The sequence below is a fragment of the Hibiscus syriacus genome, unplaced genomic scaffold (assembly GCF_006381635.1).
Source record: "Hibiscus syriacus cultivar Baekdansim isolate YM2019G1 unplaced genomic scaffold, ASM638163v2 tig00005974_pilon, whole genome shotgun sequence".
NCBI classification, from domain to species: Eukaryota; Viridiplantae; Streptophyta; class Magnoliopsida; order Malvales; family Malvaceae; genus Hibiscus; species Hibiscus syriacus.
In genome coordinates this window covers 3,627,716-3,649,879 of record NW_024062076.1, presented here as the reverse complement: position 1 = coordinate 3,649,879, position 22,164 = coordinate 3,627,716, and the positions used below count along the sequence as shown (strand labels likewise).

Genomic DNA, 22,164 nt, shown 5'->3' with positions numbered 1-22,164 from the left:
ATTGCTGAGGCATACGGCACCTTCACCATGTGTGCACGTTCTTCCTCCGTCTTTGGTGATTGGTCTTTGGAGAGTCTGAAATGAACACCTAAAGGTGTACTTACTGGTTTAGCATCTTGCATGTTGAACTTGGAGAGTACTTTGTTGATGTACTCAGCCTGTGATAACATCAAAGTCCCCGACTTTGTGTCTCTCTTGATCCTCATCCCAAGAATCTGCTTTGCAGCGCCCAGATCCTTCATAGCAAACTGCTTCGACAATTTTTGCTTCAAGTGTATAATCTCTTGTATGTCTGAGCCTGCAACGAGCATGTCATCAACGTACAATAATAAAATAATGAAGCTGTTGTCGAACCTCTTGATGTAGCAACAATGATCTGCTTGGCATCTGATAAAACCACTACTACTCATGAAGCTATCGAACTTCTTGTACCACTGTCTAGGAGCTTGTTTTAAACCATACAAGCTCTTCTTCAACCTGCATACCAGGTTTTTCTTGTCTGCCTCTATGAAGCCTTCTGGCTGCCTCATATAGATTTCTTCCTCCAAATCACCATGAAGGAAAGCTGTCTTTACATCTAACTGCTCAAGATGTAAATTCTCTGCAGCTACAATTTTCAACACCAGTCTGATTGTAGACAATTTTACGACTGGAGAGAAAATTTCATTGTAGTCAATACCTTCTTTTTGCTGAAAGCCTTTGACAACCAATCTTGCTTTGTAGCGTTTGCTCCCATTGTGCTCTTCTTTGATCCTGTAAATCCACTTGTTGTGGAGCGCTTTCTTGCCTGGTGGTAATTCAGCTAATTCCCATATCTGATTTGACATAAGCGAGTCCATCTCATCTTTCATGGAAAACTCCCACTTGACTGAATCCTCCACTTGCATTGCTTCATCATAGCACTCTGGTTCACCATTGTCAGTCAGCAACAAGTAGTGTAAAGAAGGAGAATACTGTTGGGTTGGTTTAGGAATTCTGGAGGAGCGTCTCAGTTCTGGTGTGCCTGGTTCTTCTTGAACTGCTTCAGGATTGATCTGAACATCATTTCCAGAAATCTCCTCGAACTCAGCAAATTCCTTTGTTTCAGCTTCGATATTACTTGATTCTGCGGTTGACCTATCTTTGTACATCACATTTTCATTGAAAATGACGTCTCTGCTTCTGATGATCTTTGTACTTCTTTCAGTAGAGTTTATGTGTACATAAGAAATACAACCAAACACTCTTAAGTATGAAAGGTTTATTTCTTTCTTGCTCCAAGCTTCCTCTGGTATTCCGCCATCCAAAGGAACTGAGGGCCCACGGTTGATCAAGTAAGCTGCAGTGTTGATAGCTTCAGCCCATAGAAATTTGGGCAATCCGGCATGTATCCTCATGCTTCTGGTACGTTCATTCAGAGTTCTGTTCATGCGCTCTGCTACGCCATTCTGCTGCGGTGTTATGGGAACTGTTGTCTCCATCTTGATCCCATTGTTTGCGCAGAAATCTCTGAATCTATTGTCTCTGTATTCTCCTCCATTGTTAGACCTCAACTGCTTGACTTTCAAACCAGTCTCATTTTCCACCATGGCCTTCCATTTTCTGAAGGTATCAAAGACTTCTGATTTCTTCTTCAGAAAATAAACCCACACCTTCCTTGTTGAATCATCGATGAAGGTGACATAATATAGTGAGCCCGCAAGAGATGGAACTGGGGATGGTCCCCATACATCAGTATGAACCAACTCTAACCTTTCTGCCTTGGGTGTCTTGCCAATCTTTGCAAAACTGACTTTCTTTTGTTTGCCAAAGATGCAATCCTCGCATAGTCCGACATCTACATTCTTTAGATCCGACAGCTTCCCTTTTGACAGAAGTATCTTCATTCCTTTCTCGCTCATATGGCCGAGCCTTTGGTGCCATAGGTTTGATTTTCCATCAGCATCTGCTACTGCAATGATATTCTCTAAATTTGAGGTTACATAGAGAGTACCGGTCTTCTTACCACGAGCAATGACGAGTGCTCCTTTGGTAATCTTCCATTCACAGCCTGAAAAAGTTGTACTATATCCTTCTCCATCAAGCTGCCCAACAGAAATCAGATTTCTTTTGAGGCCAGGAATATGTCTCACTCCTGTCAGCTTCCAGGTGGTCTGGTTTGGCAGCTTTAGTCGGATGTCTCCTTTTCCGACGATCTTCAAGGTTTCATCATCAGCTAGATGAACCTTCCCAAAATCACCACTGACATAGTTCTCCATGATTTCTCGGCATGGGGTGGAGTGGAAAGATGCCCCTGAATCCAAGATCCATGATTCAATCGGACTGTTGACGCTTAAAATCATGGCATCACCTGTCTCCTCCGTCATGTTGGCAGATTCCTGTGCGCCGGTATTTTTCTTCGGTGCTCGGCAATCTCTTTTGAAGTGACCCTTTTTGCCGCAATTATAACAGGTAAAATCTTTATTTCCTGTTCTTGATTTGCCCCTTCTAGATTTTGATCTGCCACGATTTGAATTTCTTTCTGAAGTTCTCCCTCTAGACTCCGTGTGTAAGGCTGAGGAGGTTGATGCTTCACCCGATTCTCTTTGTCGAATTTCTTCACTCAATACCAGATCCCGAACATCGTCGAATTTTAATTTGCTGTTTCCCGACGAACTGCTGACTGCTGTAACAGTAGCATTCCAACTGTCTGGTAGAGATGATAAGAGAATTAAAGCTCGAACTTCATCATCGAACTCAATTTCCACTGAACTCAACTGGGTTGTGATTGTGTTGAGTTCATTTAGGTGTTGTGCCACCGATGCCCCTTCCGCCATCCACAAATTGAATAATCGCCTCATCAAATGAACTTTGTTTGAGGCCGATGGCTTCTCGTACATACTGGAGAGAGCCGCCATAAGACCCGCCGTGGTCTTTTCCTTTGCTATGTTAAAAGCAACATTGCGGGATAACGTCAGTCGGATAACTCCGAGGGCTTGTCTGTCGAGAAGAGCCCAATCTTCATCCTTCATGCCCTCTGGTTGCTTTCCTGAGAGAGGTTGATATAGATTTTTCTGGTACAAAAAATCTTCAATCTGCATCTTCCAAAAGCCAAAGTCCGCACCATCGAACTTTTCAATTTTCACCTTCCCTTCGTCTGCAGCCATCGCTCCCACTCGAATCTGGCTTCGTTTGGATCGTTTCTGACAATTCTTGCGAATCACCGTGTATTAGAACACCACCGTCGACAAACTCGTATCGCCGACCGAATTTCACTATTCACGAAATTCACTATTCATGTGAACAGTAATGAATAGTAACCTCACAGAAAATTTGACAAAATTCACAACCAAAAGCTCTGATACCAGTTGTTAGGAAAATAATACCGAGTACAAGTAATTTCCCTATAACTAGATTAGTGAGAATGCAAAATAAAAGCGGAAAAATAATACCCGAAAATTGATAACGGAGTTCAGCCAATTGTGCTTACGTCTCCGGGCTGCTGCAGATCTTTTACTAAGAGAGAAAATTTACAGGTGTTTACAAAACACTCACTACTCACAAGAAAGCTCTCTAGTATAGGAAGAAAGAAATGTTTTGGGATGATTTTGAAGCTAAATGGGTAAGGGTATTTATAGTAGAAACTTAGGGACTAATCTTTGAAAATACCCTAAAGTGCAATGACTAAAGTGAATTTACCCATTCCTATTTTCAACAAACATCTACCAAAATTTTACCAAACTTTGAAAAACATTTTTCAAAGAAACATTTACCAAACTTTGAAAAAAAACATTTTTCAAAGTTGGTTGCCAAACTTTGAAACTTTTAACAGTCTACTCTACTATACATCATTCACCCTAAATAACAAGTGACCCCCTCTTCTCATGATATTTCGGTCAATTATCCAAGACCTGTTTAAAGTTTCAATAAGTATGCTCTCCACAATCATGACCCATATGAGGGCATCTCACTTATTATTATTATTATTATTATTTACTAACTTCGATATTCAAATAAGATGAACGAGGATTCGTATCCTTTTGATTTCATTTACGGTTCTAGTATTTAGGTGGATATCTGAATCGATCTTTGATTTTGAATAATTATATTTCTACCTAAATAAGATTCAAAATTTTCCACACATCTCATCTAATTGAGCCTAACATTATCTTGGCATTCCAAACTTATATCTACTTAGCAGTTATCTCAGGATGGTAGATGAAGCCTTCGTTTGAACCCTTACTTCACTCCACATGATTAACAAATGATCCTTTTGTTGGAAAAATAATAAATAATTGAATAAAATTGATGTCATTTATAATAAGTAATGCCACTTGGTGAATATATTTATTATAATAAATCACATCACTTGATAAATAGACTTATTATTTTTTTAGTTTAAAGTTGCATCTATTCAGTTATACCTATTAGTTTTTCAATAAATCCCTTCATCAAATGGTCTTAACTCTTCATCAAAAGGTGATAACATTTTGATTAATTTCTTCTCCTCTATATATAGGCTAGTTAAGGCACAAATCTTAATGACACTTTCACAACTCTAAATAAGAAATTGTTGAGATTTTCATTGCTCTATCGATCAATCGAAATATTGTCAATAGGGGATGAATTGACTTTTTGAAAATTTTGGGAATTAAGGAGAAAGGATAAGAATAATTGAACAATGATTTATAGTGGTTCAACTTCCTCAATGAAGTCTACATCCACTACCTCAGCTTCTCACGAAGGATTTATAACAAATTCACTAATTTATTCTTTCTTTTTCTAGGTTCAAGAGTAACCTTTTACAAATTCCCTAGTTTTCAATGGCTAAACTAGAACCAACCCCTTTTCAAAAAAGGATAAAAGATGTGTAAACAAGAAAACCTTTACAAGGTAGGTGTTTACAATTTTAGCTCACTAAATACTCTATTTACAAGAGAAAAGGAAAAATAAGAATGAAAGAGTTTTTCTCTTGATGTGGATTGCTTGGATAGATGTTGTAACCTTCTTCAAGCGTCCTCAACTTGTTTTTATATGTTGGAACGAGTTTGTAGTCGTTTGGGATGTTTTGGAGCCGTTGGGAATTTAATTTGCTGCAAAATAAAACTACCAAGACCAGGGAGTATCAGTACTTGGGCTTGGAGTGTCGGTACTACCCTAATGAATTTAAATCAAAAATGCCTACTGAAATCTGAACACCTTTAAAATCAATAGACAATATCAATACTGCCATTTGAGTATCGATACTTTGATTTCCTTTGGTATCGATACTGCAAGAACAATATTGGTATTGTTCATGTGATATCGATATTGTAAGCACAATTTCGATACTACTTTGCAAGAAAATTGTTCTTCTATTCAAATTCTTGTTTCATGAACTTTGAATTATTTTTGAAAGCTTTGAATAAATTCAATCAAGTCCAAAAATGTTTTTCCATAAATTTGTTATATCAAAATAGGTTCAACAATCTCCCCTTTTTTGATATAACAAAACATTTGAAAAAATGACATTGGCAAACCCCCCCTAATAGAACTCTTAATAAAAAAAGAAGTATTTTGAAAAACTATTTAGGTACCCTTTTTATTCTTGAAATTGAATTTTTCAAACCTATACTTCTCTCCATTTTTGTTATATAAAAAATAATTCAAACTTTTTAAGTAGAGATTTTAACATGAAATCTTTTGAATATTCAAATCCCCTTCAACAAAAGCATTCAAAGAAAAAATTGACTTTAAAAACTTGACACTTAAAAACTATTGAATTTCAAAAAAAAAAAAAAGATAAACAAACATGTTAGAAACACATGAAATTAAATAAATCCAAGTTTAGTCTACTTTATGCAATATTAACATGAGACATTAAAGTTCATATGCATAAAGCTTTTCTAAAAATGTTATGTATTTGGAAATTTTGATATCAATTGTCAGAGAGATATAATTTTTATTAAAAAAAATGCATAAACATTTAAATTGAAGGTCAAAAGTAAAAGATTGTAAAAACAAAACATTAAAAGCAAATTTGACCAAAAATCATTATGATGAACTAAAAATTTAATAAAAATCATTAAAACTTTAAAATGTTCACCATAACACTTTTTAGAATACATGAGAAAAATTTATCATTTATGCTCAAAACTCATGCATGCATAAAACAAAATAGGCAACCAATATATAGAAACAAAAACATTAAATTTAGAGGTTACTCATTCCTTTCCTAGTGTGGCTAGAGCATTTGAATTTCTTCACATTTGTCACCATTTCTTCCACACACCTACAAGAGATATTTATTTGGATCCACGCATCCAAATTACTTTGGATCCTTGAATGTTAGTGCAAAAGTCTCTTGTTCCCTTAAGAACCCATATTTGTCTAATTTTAAAAAGTTTTATAAGTTTTAAAGGAAAAGTATGTTCCATGGGACCATGAAAATGACAATGTGAGCATTTTTCAATTTTTGAACATGATGAATTGTTTTGAGAAATTATTTCTTCTCCTTTTGTTAAGCATTCAAGATTAACTTTTAAATCAAGATTTTCATTTTCTAAATCATTGATTTTGATTTTTGAAACATCAAAATCATTTTTAAAAATTTCATTTAATTTTTCAAAATCTATTTTTGCTTTCAAAAGAAAATCATTTTCAACTTTAAAATTTGAAATTAATTTCTTATATCTGGAATTCATGGTCTCAAATTCCAAATACAATTCATCATAGGCATCTTGTAACTCTTTAAATGAATAAGAATTTAAATCACAAGAGTTAAAAGTTACCCTTGAATCTTCTTCGATGTCCATGAGACATAGGTTGACAACTTCATCTTCATCATTGGAGTTTTCTTCATGTCTCCAAGCCACCACAAATGCCTTCTTTTTTACTTGATCCCTTCTTCTTTAGGAGGGGATATTCATATTTGACATGTCCCATTCTTTGGCATCCAAAGCACCGGAGAACTCTTTTTCTTGCTCGATTCATGTTGCAATTCCTTTCCTTTGGAGGACATGAATCTTATGAATCTTTTGACGAGTTTGTCCATATCTTCATCTTCATTCACCTCTTCACTTGAGTCTTGATTACTCTCATTGGTGGATTTGAAGGTGATTCCTACCTCCTTTTTTTTTCTTGTTCTCCTCTTGTTATTCTTTCTTCTTCTTTTGGAGTTTCACCTCATAAGTGAGTGAAGAGCCAATAAGCTCATAGAGGGTGTACAACTCCAAATCATTGGTGTCTTTGATGGTGGTAGCTTTGCCTTCCCAAGATGTAGGCAATGAGGCAATCATCTTTCTTACTATTTCTTCATTGGGATAGACCTTCCCAAAGTTCTTTAACTCATTGATAATTGAAGTGAACTGATCGGACATCCTCTTTATGTCTTCATCAGTCTTTATCTTGAAGTTCTCGTAGTTGAGAGTGAGAATACCAATCTTGGACTTCTTCACTTGGTTTGTTCCTTCATGAGTCACCTCCAACTTATCCCAAATCTCCTTAGCATTATAGCAGGAAGATACTTTACTATATTTGTCTGGGCCAAGATCACAAAAGAGAATGTGCATGGCTTTGGCAATGAGTTGGGCAAGCTTCTTATTTTCACTTATCCATTCTAATCAATTCCTTGGAGGAAAGGAAGAACATTCGACGATGACATCTCAAATCGCAAGGCCGGTGGCTTGGATGAACAACATCATACTATTCTTCCAATAGGAATAATTTACTCCATTAAAGTAGAAAGGCCTATGGATGGAGTGAGAGTTCTCAAGATAATATGCGCCAAATGTGGAAGTCATCTTCTCGGTTGAATCGAGAATTGATAGAGAGCTCCAAGAATCTTTACAAGGTTGTTAGTCATTCGATTTGTGACCTAGTCTGATACTAATTATTGTGATTTTCGTTGCTCTATCGATCAATCGGAATATTTCCAAGAGGAAGAATTGCATAATGATTTATAGTGGTTCAACTTCCTATATGAAGTCTACATCCACTACCTTAGCTCCTTACTAAGGATTTCGAACAAATTCATTAATTTGTTCTTTCTTTTTTTAGGCTCAAGAGTAACATTTTACAAATTCTTTAGTTTTAAATGACTAAACTAGAACTATCAACAAAGGATAAAAGATGTGTAAACAAGAAAACTTCTACAATGTAGGTGCTTACAATTTTAGCTCACTAAAACACTCTATTTACAAGAGAAAAGGAAAAATAAGAATGAAAGAGTTTTTCTCTTAATGTGGATTGATTGGATAGTTCTTCAAGTGTCCTTAACTTGGTTTTATATGTTGGAATGAGTTTGTAACCGTTTCTAGCCATTGGGGTGTTGCAAAATAAAAGTGCCCAGACTAGGGAGTATCGAAACTCAGGCTTGGAGTATATGTACTGCCCTAATAACTTTTAAATAAAATTAGTCGTTTCATATCGTTGAGCTAAAACAATATCGATACTACTATACAAAGTAGTATCGATACTCATAAGAGTATCTATATAAAAAATACCTACTAAAATCTGAACACCTTTAAAATGAATAGACAATATCGATACTGTCGTATGAGTATCGATACTTCGTTTACCTTTAGTATCAATATTGTAAGAACAATATCGGTATTGTTCTTGCGATATTGATACTGTAAGCACAATATCGATACTGTTTTGCCAGAAAATTGTTCTTGTGTTCAAATTCTTTTTCATGGACTTTGAATTATTTTTTAAAGCTTTGAATAAATTTAATCAAGTCCAAAAACATTTTGCCCTAAATTTGTTATATCAAAATAGGTTCAACAGAAATCGCTTAGAAATTCCTTCCATATCCGTTCTGTTTGGTGATAGAGAAAGGTAAGATTGTATTCGCCTGATCACTACGATTGTCCTTATTGTTGTGATCGTTTGTTGTTGTATCCTAGGAGACTGATGTTCAACATTACTTAAATCACCGAGAAGATGACAAATCTGTCTTAAGGAAATTGTTCTTACATGCCTCAACAAAACTTCCTCTTCTGTTTATTTGACTCCATTCATCCGATTTCATGTCAAAATACGAGTAAACAATTTCATTTCTCTACTTCAATTCTTTATTTATTTTGTTTTGTTTGATTTACATAATGATATTTTATTATTATTATTATTATTATTATTATTATTATTATTTTATGTATCAGATTAAACATTTTGTCTAACACCTCTTTAGTGATTTAAATTCTCAAAATAATCCTTATATTAATCTTTGATAGATTTGTTGACTCTGATCTTAATTTGAACACCTATGATAAACACTCATCTATCAATATTATCATCTATCAATATTATAGATTTCAACATATCGAACATTTAAATTGTCACATCTAAGTCCTCTACGAGGATTACCTCCCTCCAGGTAACTTCGCCACAAGTCATGACTCTATGGACCCAAAGTCCACTAATACAACTATAAGGATTAAAAGTAATGTGAATGTAGTTTAAATTATATTAGTGGAGCAAACTTCTGTATAACCCCCAAGACATGTTGTGAAGCTGCGACTCGGGCGCTAAGCCTAGCTTTAGACCCCATTATGCTTCCGTTTACATGATCTTATACATAGGGATGGTAATCTCACCCGCATTTGACTGGTTTCGATCCGATTAAATTTGATCGGGTTAAATTTGTTAAGGGATAAAGTCAAGTCGGGTCAGATTCGAGTGGAAGGTGGGATAATAATGTAATTTCTTTAAAAATTATTATTATTATTATTTTTAATTAAATCCTTAATTTATACCAGGTCGAATCAAGTTGGATTTATACTTTAAAAAATCGGGTTGGCTCAGAGTCAACTGGAAGATATATATATTCCCGGGTTGAATCGGATGTAGGATATAAAATTTTCGTGTCTAGTCGGATCTAGGTAAAGGTTGCATATTTTCGAGTCGGGTGGAGTTGACCAAACACCCGACCCGTTGCTGTCCCTACTCCAACACCCCCATGATCTGATACACTATCACACTAATCTGAAGCTGTTCTTTTAAGTAGGGGCTACAAAAGCATCAACATCCCTTAAACAATCCTTATTGAAGTGGTCAGACAATCCACACTGATAGTTGATTTACTCCACTAAAACTCCAGGGTGATTAGATTTGCAAACTAGAAATTGATTCACTCCCTGCAACTTCATGGAGGTTGGGTTTGAAAATTGAAATTAAACCTGCTTCTTTGTAACTTGAGGAAGTTTAGACCTAAAAACTAAAAACTAATATGCTCCATTTCAGCTTCAGGAAGATAGAATCTAGTATACTCTATTGCGAATTCAAGAAGATAGAATTTTGTGTTTTGAGATTTTATTATCCCCTTTGTCGTTCTTGGAGAAGTATAATTTGTAAATTGAGTGATCATTTTCACTACAATTTCAAGGGAATAAAATTTTATTATTTTATTTTAATTTATTTATCATCAGCTCTGTCACAACTTTAGAAAGATACGACCAGCAAAAGTTATCATATTCCTTTTAACAAATACAATTCATTACTGTATTTGAGGGTTTTGATTATCATGTCTGAAGGATTTAGTGACTCAAATACTTAACATCATGCTTGAAAGATTTACTAATTACTTAAAAGTCTTAATATCATATTAGAAGATCTTTTAGATTATCCGAGAAAAATTTATCATATTGCTCTAAAGACTTACATATGACTTGAAAGACTCAGAATTATAATTGAAAGACTTATAAATGACTAGAAAAATTTAGCATCATGCTTAGAGGACTTAGTGATAACCTAAAAGATTTAACATACTTAAAAATGACCAAAGAATTTCATATCATACTCGAAGGAATTAAAATTACCCAAAGAATTTAATAAGTGAAAAGTCTTTGAAAGTCATTTTTTATTTTTTATGTTCAAAATTCAATTTTTTATTAATTACATGAAGATACATGCCGAGGTAATATTTAAACATAACTAACAAAAAATATAATTTAAGACTTTTTTTTTAAAATTTTGAAAAGTATAAATATTAAATTTTAATAATTTAAATTAGAGATATTAAATATATAAAATTAGCATAATATAGGGGTGAAATGCACATTTTGACATAATATACGGGTGAAATGCATAATATTTAAACAATTTGATCAAGAACTAAAGAAACAATGCCCCCATCATCCAGTCATATTGGGCTTGATTTTCAAGGCTATGGACTTCAATTTACAAACAAAAAGAGACTTGTTTTAAACAAAGCCCAATATTTAAAGTAGAGTTTTGTTAGCACCCAAAGGGTTTAGGATTTTTAAGCTCTCGGTACTTGATTATTCTTCTTCCTGCCTGCCGCTACTTATCGCCATATTATCTGCTTCCATGCTACAGCTAGCGTCGAGTACGCTTATCTCTGTCTTTTGAAGGACAAATTTTCCGAATCAGCCTTTAAATCCAATCCAGGTTAGCTCAACCTTTTGATTTCTTCTATTTTTTTCGTTTTCAATTCCAACGAGTGGGATTCATTATATGTGATGACGTTTTCGGAAAGATTGCTTCTTCTTCTTTTTTTTAATTTGAGTCTATGCAAGATTTGTTCGTTTGGGTATTGAAGTTTTTATTTTTATGAATTATGTTGTTTGGAGATGAAGAGTTTGATCAAAGTAACATAATTATGCTATTAGCTTTGTTCTTCTGAATTTCTGATTGTGTTTTATTTACTGAAACAATTTCTTAGAGGCATGGTTGAAAGATTCGAACTGAATTAAAACTATAAATTAATAATAATTATGAAAAATTTATTAAAAAGTGTCATGGCCCACGAGGCATAAATGGAAAAATTGAGAAGTAATTGAGGAAAACAATCGAACTAGAGATTTTGGAGGAAAAATGAATTAATCAAATGGACCAAGCGGGAAACATACCTGAGGGGAATCACATATCAGATGGGTGTTGTGGACTAGAGAAGAACAAGCCCAAACCAGAGAAGAACGAGCTCAATAGCCTGCAAATGAATCCAGAAGAAGAAAACAACGGTTAAGAGAATATTAGTTATTAAAAAGGAATATACAGCTGGCACTCTTTTATTGAGCAATCTTAACTATATACCGGTTGTAAAAACAAATAAAATTATCAATGAAAATGCAATGAAGTTCTTTTCCTCAATCTATTCTACTCTATTTCTTAAACCCTTTCTTAAATTCTAAACACATCCATTACAATTAGTATCCAGATCAAGGTTATTTTGATCTAAAAGTACAATTTTTTTTTTCAAACTGGGTAAAACACGAAAGCCACAGCAAATGACTTACAATGATCCGTTGTCGATCATTGTTGCTAATCCAAAAGGGTCCTCAGGAGCAGAAGTGATTCCAACTTGGTGGCTTAATCAACAACATGATTTGGAGCAAAGGATGCAAGCCTTAGAGACAACAACAAATGAAACTAAAATATGCCTCTATTAACTTTTGGGGTTGATACAGAAAGCTGGAACTGAGTCTGGACAATCTTCTCCTACAAAACAACAACCATTACCCATAGCTCAGACTAGAGCAGCAAGTTAGCTACCTTTACAATTCACAATCATTGATGATCGTGAGAAGTATTCATTTCAACTAGGACAACCATGGATTCTAGCCTCGAAACCTACTTTTCAACAGGATCCTAATCAAACAACCCATGATGCTTTTAAGATGAAATTAAGAGTCAATACAAGTGAATCAGGGGAACAATCTACCATTAAAGGTTATCCATTCATGGAAAAACATTCCAACAACACCAATACTGGTATGTTTCTTCCAAAACCCAAACTAGAGCTCCAGTTCTTTGATGGTAGTAATCCTAGGAGTTGGATCCGGAAATGTGACAAATATTTTTCTATTTTTGTTGTTCCTAAATTTCAAAAGTTAGAGGTATTTACTATGTACTTCATTGGTAAGGAAGAAGTATGGTTTGATGGGTATATTTTGAAGAAAAGTCGAGTTACTTGGCATGAATTTGTTTATAATATGTGTCATAGATTTTCTGATAATGGATATAGTGATGTCATTGATGGGTTTAATAAATTGACTCAACTATCTTCTGTGGAGGAGTATGAAGCTCAGTCTGAGGAACTTCAACCTTTCCTTCTTTAGATTAATCCTGAATTAGGAGAGGAATATTTTGTTTTCAGTTTTTTGATTGGCCTTAAGGAGGATCTGAAACATAAAGTAAAAGTTTTGGAGCCAAAGACTGTAAGTGAAGCTGTTAGAAAAGCAAAGCTTTATGAGCTGTCCTTGGAAGTGGAAAACAAAAGATTTAATAGTTTTCCAAAACCAATAATGCAAAGGCATAATACCAGTTACAGAACATCTAATTCCTCAATAAGTTCACCTTTGAAAAGCAACCAAGGGTTGACTCAAAGCAAACAACAGTTGATGGAGTATAGGAGGGAAAATAATTTGTGCTATAAATGTGGTGATATATTCACCCCGGGCCATCACTGCAAACTGAAACAATTGAATTCAATGGAAGAAGTGGATGAGCAGGAGGAATCAGAAGAATTACAGGCAACACATAATGCTTATGATATAATGACATTAGAGGAAAAAGAACCTGAGATTTCTATGGATGCAATAACTGGCAATTCAGGAAGTAGCACCTTATGGATCCAAGGATTCATCAAAGGGAAACCACTCAATATTTTGATTGACAGTGGCAACACCCATAGTTTTGTCACTAACAGGTGGGCTAAAGAATGATTGGAATTGGAGGTGTCACAACCTGAAAAATAATAATAATAAATATAAGCATTGGTGAAATTTGAGGGTCAAATTAAAAGTTTCCAAAACTAGTAGGTCATTTTAGAAGTTGAAGGAAATTTAGGGACCAAGCCCTGAATTTCACCATTTTTTGTCGGCAGGGATTCCTAATAAATGCGTTGAATTGGTTTCTGGGTGTAAATCATAAACCAATTCTTAAAATTTCCTCCCCGCATACCTTCCTTCAAAGGTCGATTATGTCACCGTTCGGCCATTCCAGCTTGCACTACCACTCCCGTTTGGTTCATCGTTAACCGATGAATAAAACCCTGTAAACCTCTCATCGTGAAACGTTTTCTAACGCCGTGAATTTCGATTCAAAGTTTCAAAGTTTTTTAACACCACCACCGTGAAAATCGTCGATTCACCGTCGATCGTTGCTCTTTTTTCGACACCTCTCACACTATCGTGTTCCTTGTGTCATTCCGAGTCCACCGGTGTCTTTCTTATCTCCGTCATCGCCGGCGCGTGAGGGAGGTGAGGAAGTTAAAGTTTCAGACATTTTAAAATCGAGCTCTCCGCCATTTAAAATTTTGAACAAAGCTTGGTAAATTTCTCAAAATTCCATAAAATAATTTTATAAATTTTTCTAGAATTTTAACAATATCACAAGACACCGCACGCACCCCTATGCGTCGTCACTGCACGTGGGAAATGTCTACCATGTGGTGGATAGTTTTGACCCGACCTGATCTGACCGACCCAACCCGTTGACCGTTGACTTTGACAAAAAAGTCAAACTTTTCGAAAAGTCATATTTTATGTTTTTTGACATCATGAGTCCGATTCTGAAATCCGTTTTGCCAAATTTTGACCCGAATGCCCCGAAGCGAGCTCGTTAACCAAAAAATACTTAGTATTTTTAGCATTTTTCTTATTTATTTTTTATATGGTTATGGAATTGATCCAATAAGATATTTTTATTCGGTACTCGTGTTTCACCTGAACAAGGGTCAGTTAGGTCTGGTGTTTTCCGTTCGTCAGATCCGCTCGATTAGAATTCTACGAGAATTACCGTAGGTTTCCTTTAATTATTTAAATAAAGGTTAAGATTATTCATATTAGGATTCCAATATGAATTTTTCCGATTCGTATAATCTAGCGCTGCTGCAGATCGTGATCGACAGACTCAGTAGTAGGCTTCCCTATCCGATTACTCAGACTGTTATAGGTGTGTTTCCTGACGGTGTTACCTTACTGTTTTAAAATATCTATCTTAATACTGTTTATTTGATATCTGATTTACTGCATACTTCTGATATGATTTCTGGTTACGGTATTTTTTTATACCTGATTTCTGAATATTGTTTATTCGACATATGATTTACCTATGTTACTGATTTGACTTCTGATTTTCGTATTTCTGTATATGATCTCCAAGCATGGAACATTTTCATGTTTTAAAGGATTAATCATCATTTTCATTTAAATACATTCATGGTCATTGGGGGCATTATTGGAGGAAGTAAATATGCATGCTCTTCGGCTTTGTGCTCAGGGCCTTAATGATGTATAGGGGGTGTATGGTTCTGAGGAACCTACACATTCTGATTTGATCGGATGGGGGGTAGTGTTCATGTTTTTAAAACATGTTTGATAAACTAATTTTACTGAAATATTTTATCTGTATGTTTTTTATACACTGTATGAAGCACACCGGACTTTTTAGCTCATTTTGTAAATTTTAACATTTTCAGATAACAGTAGAACGTAAACTAGTAGACTTGGCATCAAGGGAGATCTACTACTGGTATTTTTGTAAAATATTATATTTCTATATGTCTTTCTACTATATTTTGGTGGCATGTGTTACTACCGTCATGATATGTTTGTATTTCTGGTATTTTGATATGTATGTGTTTTATACGGTTTTCTAAAATATGTATTAATATATTTTTATTGTATAAATCTTTATTATGGATAAATTTCATAAGTTACTGAGACATGGATTTCAACGTTGTTTTAAATATAAAAAAAATCTAAATGTGATACATAATCACCTAAACATGGGCATAACGTCTAGGCCGGGTCTAGGGGGTTACAGGAGGAAACTAATCCATTAGTCATCACAGTAGCTAATGGTGACAAACTTTACATCATAGCAAAAAGTAAACAATTAAGTTGGGAGATGCAAGACTTTACCTTTGTCTATGATTTTAGGGTTTTACCCCTTAAAGGTAGTGATATGGTGATAGAAGTTGACTGGATGAAGAAATACAGTCCAATATTGATGGATTTTAACAACATGACTCTTAGTTTAAAATGGGTGACCAAGATATTGTGTTGAAAGGAGGGCTGAGCACTTCTGTAATGAAGGTGATTTAAGGCAACAGAATGCAAAAACTGATGACTAAAAATCCTGATTTGGTGGGGGAAATTTATATGTTAAATGCAGAGGTTAGTGACAATGAAATACCTCATGCAATCCAGCAGTAATAGCTGACTACATGGATGTGTTTGAAGAACCTACTAGAATGCCTACAAAAAGGAAGCATGATCATTCTATTACCCTAAAATCAGGAACTGAAGCAGTCAATGTAAGACCCTACAAAATGCCTTTCCATCAGAAAACTGAGGTTGAGAAACAAGTGGTTGAGATGTTAGCTGCATCAATTATTCAAACCAGCAAAAGCCCTTTTGCTTCACCTTGCTTGTTAGTCAAAAAGAAATACGGTAGCTGGAGAATGTGCATTGATTATAGACAGTTAAATGCACTAACTGTGAAGAACAAGTTTCCTATTCCTGTGGTTGATGATCTATTTTATGAACTAGCTGGAGCTAAAAATTTTTCTAAATTGGATTTAAGATATGGATACTGGAAAATTCGGATTACACCTGAAGACATTCCAAAAACAGCCTTCAGGATACACCATGGTCATTTTGAATTTAAGGTGATGCCATTTTGTTTAACTAATGCACCAACTACTTTTCAAGCTCTTATGAATAATCTACTTGGATCATACCTCAGGAAATTTGTTCTAATATTCTTTGATGATATTTTAATCTACAATCCTAATTTGCATAGTCATACACAACAATTAAGAATTGTTTTGGAGATTTTAAGGAAAAACCAGCTTTTTGCTAAGAGAAATAAATGTTTTTTCGGCCAATCAGAAGTGGAGTATCTTGGACATACTATTTGTCAACATGGTTACAAAGAATTTGAAATCTTTACGAGGTTTTTTGGGCCTCACTGGCTACTATCGAAAGTTTATTAAGGTTTACGAAGAAATTAACAAACCCCTCACTACAATGTTAAAGAATGATCAATTTATCTGCACTGAGGAAGTTAAGAAGGCATTTATCGGCCTTAAAAAGACTATGTGTAGTGCTCCAGTGCTAGCTCTACCAGATTTCAGCAAACGGTTTTGTTTGGAAACTGATGCTAGTTCCAAATGTATAGGCGCAGTCCTATCTCATGAGGGTAAACCAATTGCTTACCTCAATAAGGCTTTGGGACCCAAGCAGGTTGACTTATCTATTTATGAGAAAGAGTATTTAGCAATATTAATGGCTATTTCCAAATGGAGACATTATCTCGAAGGAAGTCCCTTTACAATCAAAACATATAATGAATCCTTGAAGCATTTGCTAGAACAAAAGCTCACTACTACAATTCAAAAGAAAGGTTTTACCAAATTGTTGGGACTGGACTACTCAATTCAGTTTCGCAAAGGAAAACACAATAGAGCTGCTGATGTCTTATTAAGACGGTTTGAAGAATATTATGAATTAAATCAGTTATATGCTACAGTAGTAATTCCTGATTGGGTACTTGATGTGGAAAACAATTATGAAGGGGATTCTTTGGCAAATATTTAATTTCTAAGCTGCTAGTTGGAAATCAAGGCATATCAGATTGGTTTTACACTAAAGCTGTCTTAAGGTATATTGGTGAGACAGGTGGATTAAGAGAACAAGTACTTTCTACACTTCATGATTCACCACAAGGTGGCCACTCTGGGATACAAGCTACCTACTATCGAATGAAATTATATTTTTACTGGAAAGGAATGAAGGCATTGGTTAAACAATATGTTCAACAGTGCGATGTATGTCAGAGAATCAAACATGAACATGTACTACAGCCTGGGCTACTACAGCCTTTACCCATTCCACATCAAGCTTGGGAGTTTATTACCATTGACTTTATTGAAGGGTTGCCTCCTTCTAATAGATACAATTCTATTTTGGTGATAATTGACAAGTTAACCAAATATGGGTATTTTTTACACTTGGTTCATCTTTTCACATCTACTGAAGTTGCTACTTAAGTCAGGTCTATAAACTTCATGGCCAACCTAAGGTTGCTCTCTCTGATCGAGACAAGATTTTTACTAGTACTTTTTGGAAGGAGTTATTGAAGTTATTAGGGACTACAACCCTATTTACAACTGCCTATCATCTTCAAACGGATTGTCAGACCAAGAGGCTTAATCAATGTCTGGAGCAGTACATACGAGGACTTTTTTTAAAGCCAAATTCATGGGCTAAGTGGTTATCTCATGCATAATGGTGGCACAACACTAGTTTTCATGCAATATTAGGTACTACTCCCTTTACTGCCATATATGGTTACACACCACCAATGATGACTTGGATGACTGAATCAAGGGTGGCTGATGTGCAATAGTTTATGCAAGAGAGGGACAATGTCTACATTATACTACTTGACCAACTTAACAAAGCACAACATCGAATGAAACATTATGCAGATCAGAAACGCAGTGATCGAGAGTTTAAGGAAGGGGAAAAGGTTTACCTTAAGCTTCAGCCTTATAAGTAGACCTTATTGGCCTTGTCCAGAAATCTAAAATTGTTTGCTCGTTACTATAGTCCCTACAAAATCAAAATGCGAATTGGTTCAATGGCATACCAACTGGAATTACCATATCATTCTCGACTCTATCCGATATTTCACATCAGTCTTCTAGAAAGAAAAATTAGAGACAAAAGGGTTGCTTCAAGAGACCCACCTAAACTTACTTCCGATGGCCAGCTTCGGGTTTATCCTGTGATTGTTTTGGATAAGCGAGTTATCAAAAGGAACATAAAGGCAATTACTCAAGTATTAATCAAGTTGTCGAATTCAGGAATCGAAAACGCAACCTGGAAAAATATCACGATGCTACGATCATAATTGCCTGACTTCGATCTTTGGGGACAAGCATCGACTGCAGCTGGGGGTATTGTCATGACCCACAAGGCGGAAATGGGAAAGGATGAGAAGCAATTGGGGAAAACGATCGAATTAGGAATTTTGGAGGAAAAAAGAATTAATCAGATGAACCAGGCGGGAAACATACCTGAGGGGAATCACGAATCAGATAGGTGTTATGGACCCGAGAAGAACAAGCCCAAACCAAAGAAGAACGAGACCAATAGCCTGCAAATGAATCCAGAAGAAGAAAGCAACGGTTAAGAGAATATTAGTTGTTAAAAAGGACAATACAACTGGCACTCTTTTATTGAGCAATCTCAACTATATACCGATTGTAAAAACAAATAAAATTATCAATGAAAATGCAATGAAGTTTTTTACCTCAATCTATTCTACTCTATTTCTTAAATCCTTTCTTAAATTCTAAACACACCCATTACAAAAAGCTAAAAAAAAAATGAGATACTGTTTTTACAAGAAAAGCAAGGGTGGGAAGAGTGCCTTATGATGTTTTTTTTTTATGAATGTTTTACTTTGAACTTCAATCATAATTTGAGTTTTTTTTTTAATTTCTTGTTGTTCAGACTCCAGCTAGCTTGTGTCGTAATAACATAAAGATGTTTATTGAAGCACCCGCCACCATGGAGGTTGAAACAGTGCCTTCTGAACCTAAACCCGAATCAAATCCATTGCCCCCAAAGCCAATATTCGAGTCTCTTTAAGGCTCACGAGATGTCGGACGGTCGAGTCCAGTTTAGAAGGGTCTCGGTTCCACCTCACAAGTATTCGCCTCTCAAGAAATGCTGGATGGACATCTATACTCCAATCTACGAGCAGATGAAGGTTGACATCCGAATGAATCTCAAAGTTCGGGTGCGTGTTTCGTATGTGAAAAGTCAGTAATAACCTTATCTCATATGATATGGTTACACGTTTTAAGGATAATTTATCAGATGAGAATGACTGCTGATCCCCATTTCTTAGTTTGCATGGAGAAAGTAATTACAAACACTTGAATCCAACTTCAATTTACACTATTTGATCTATTATGTTGTGTGGAACGTAGAGTTAAAAGCCCTATCACACCTTTTAGAAATCCAATTTCTTTGATTCTTATCTTTATAGGCATTTTGGTTCAAGCTTTTCTTTAAAGGAAAAGAAGATTCATTTGTTATAGTATTAAGACTAACTAATGGCATGCAAATAAATAAATCAAATTATAGCAATTTAACAATGGAAAGTGAAGTGAATCAGAGGAGTAAACCCTAAAATCGATAACAATATAGACACCAAAATCAGAATTCGACCATTAACCTAATCCATCAAAACAGAGCATGTTTATTGCGTTGAACACCCATTAATCAACTGATAGAAAAAACTTCAATGACAAGATTTTTTTTTTTGAGCAATGGAGACCAACCAATCTTCAATCTTACACTGTATGTAAAGATGATTCAGATTCATAGTTGAAAAAAGGAAGTTCATAAAGACTGCATCTTGATTATATCAAATCATACAACAATATGAACAAACAAATAAGGAAGAAAGAAACAAATCCCCCAATTATTCACAACCACAGCACGAAATTAAAAAGAAGAATCTAGAAAGGAGGAGGAGCTGCATAGCCCAGAAAAGGTCTTCCACAAAAAGAGGATTTAGGGTCACAAATATCTTCATGGAAGGTATCTTGGAGCTTGTGAAAGCCGTGCTTGAAAACCCCGAAACCGAACAACAACCCAATCGCCACCACCACTAGAATCAAGCAAGTGCACAGCATGCATATTCTCCCGCAACACATCTTTAATCTAACACAAAAGAAATCTGGGGATTCTTTAGTGAGTTTATAACGATGAAGAAAGGAATTTATAGGGTGGGTTTTGGATCTGGAAGAGCAACAAAAACGTGAGATTGAAGGGGGAAAGTGAAAGCTTAAAAATGCTTGGACGTTAGGGAGATTGAAATTGAAATCGGGGTGTTGAATGACTTAAAAGGTCAGCAACACAGGCGGAGTTTTACACAGAAATTTCTGTTTGTCTTTGCTTTACCCTTTTAAGTAAATAAACTACAAATTCCCCCTCCAACTTCACACGGAAAAAATTATAAGGTTAAATTACTGGTTTAGTACTTAAACTATTTATTTTAGTACCTAAACTTTTATTCTTTTTAAAATCATACATAACATTTAGTTTTAATTTTATTAGTATCCCTTTGTTAAAAACCTTTGATGGACTAGCTGATATGGCATATTTCCCATTGACAGACTACCAATCTAAACGCTGAACCATGAGAGAGTGACGAGTCGACCAACACAGTCTAATTTCATATCCATCGGAAGGTAGATCATAGAGATCGGATGATGAAAAAATCGAAGAGTCCATCGTCAATTTGGGGAGATTGAGGCGTTTTTCAATCCTGTTCAGGGGGGTGCAGACTAAAAAATTTGTGTTTCATCGACAGAAAAATGCAACGGTTGACGACTGTAGACGCGACGACCGATGAGCGCGTCTGTTAAGTTTCTAATGATTAGGTATTATAATAAAATAAAAATAAATGTCAGGTATGATTTGAAAAAAATAAATGTTTGAATATTAAAATAGATAAAAATTAATAGTTTAGATACTAAACACATAATTTATCCAAACTTAAATTGCTTCCCCAGTTCGACGCAATCCATTCATAAAAACAATCGGAAAGTGTACCAACTTTGCTTGCAAAAAGGAGTTTATCCTTTTGGGATTGGATTGGGTACCTTTGAGTTGTGGGATTAGGCTGGCCTTTGTATGATGGAAGGATTTTGGTCTATTAAAAGCAAATATTTTTAAATAAGAATAAATAAAATTCGATTTAATTTTTTTAAAATTTTAAAAAATAAATAAACTTTTTGTGTTGAGTTATTTAATTCAAATTAATTTTAATTTCAGTTTTTAAGTATGCGTTGAGTTTAATTTTTTAATTTATAAATTAAAATTTTAAATTCGATAATTATTTATTTAAATTCTTCATGAATATATTTCTTCAATTCCTCTTCCTTTTAAATCAAACACTCTTAAATTATTTTAAAATACTTATTTAACTTCAATTTTTTTTAAAAATATATATTTTATATTTTAATTTAGTTATTCAATTTTGTATTTTGTAATAATTTTTTATAAAATTTAATTCATGTGTTCCACTGACACTCTAAAATACCAATATAACTTCAATTTTTATTATTAAATTTATTCTTCTATTTAATTTAGTCCTATTTATTTAATTTGATCATTTGATTATTTTTTTTTATATTTCTTTCTTCATCATTTCCTCCGACTCTTTTATATC

The 22,164-nt window shown here is 34.7% G+C and overlaps 2 long non-coding RNA genes across 2 annotated transcripts; one reads left to right on the top strand and one right to left on the bottom strand.

Annotated features, from left to right (window-relative positions):
* The first annotated feature begins 11,204 nt into the window (after positions 1-11,204).
* On the top strand, positions 11,205-19,883 carry LOC120200449. The gene is made up of 2 exons (XR_005523537.1): positions 11,205-11,349; positions 19,431-19,883. It is a non-coding gene; the product is annotated as an uncharacterized LOC120200449 (long non-coding RNA).
* Positions 19,884-20,312: 429 nt separating this feature from the next.
* On the bottom strand, positions 20,313-21,148 carry LOC120200439. The gene is made up of 2 exons (XR_005523533.1): positions 21,112-21,148; positions 20,313-20,651 (listed from the first exon to the last, which is right to left on the bottom strand). It is a non-coding gene; the product is annotated as an uncharacterized LOC120200439 (long non-coding RNA).
* Between the last annotated feature and the right edge of the window lie 1,016 nt (positions 21,149-22,164).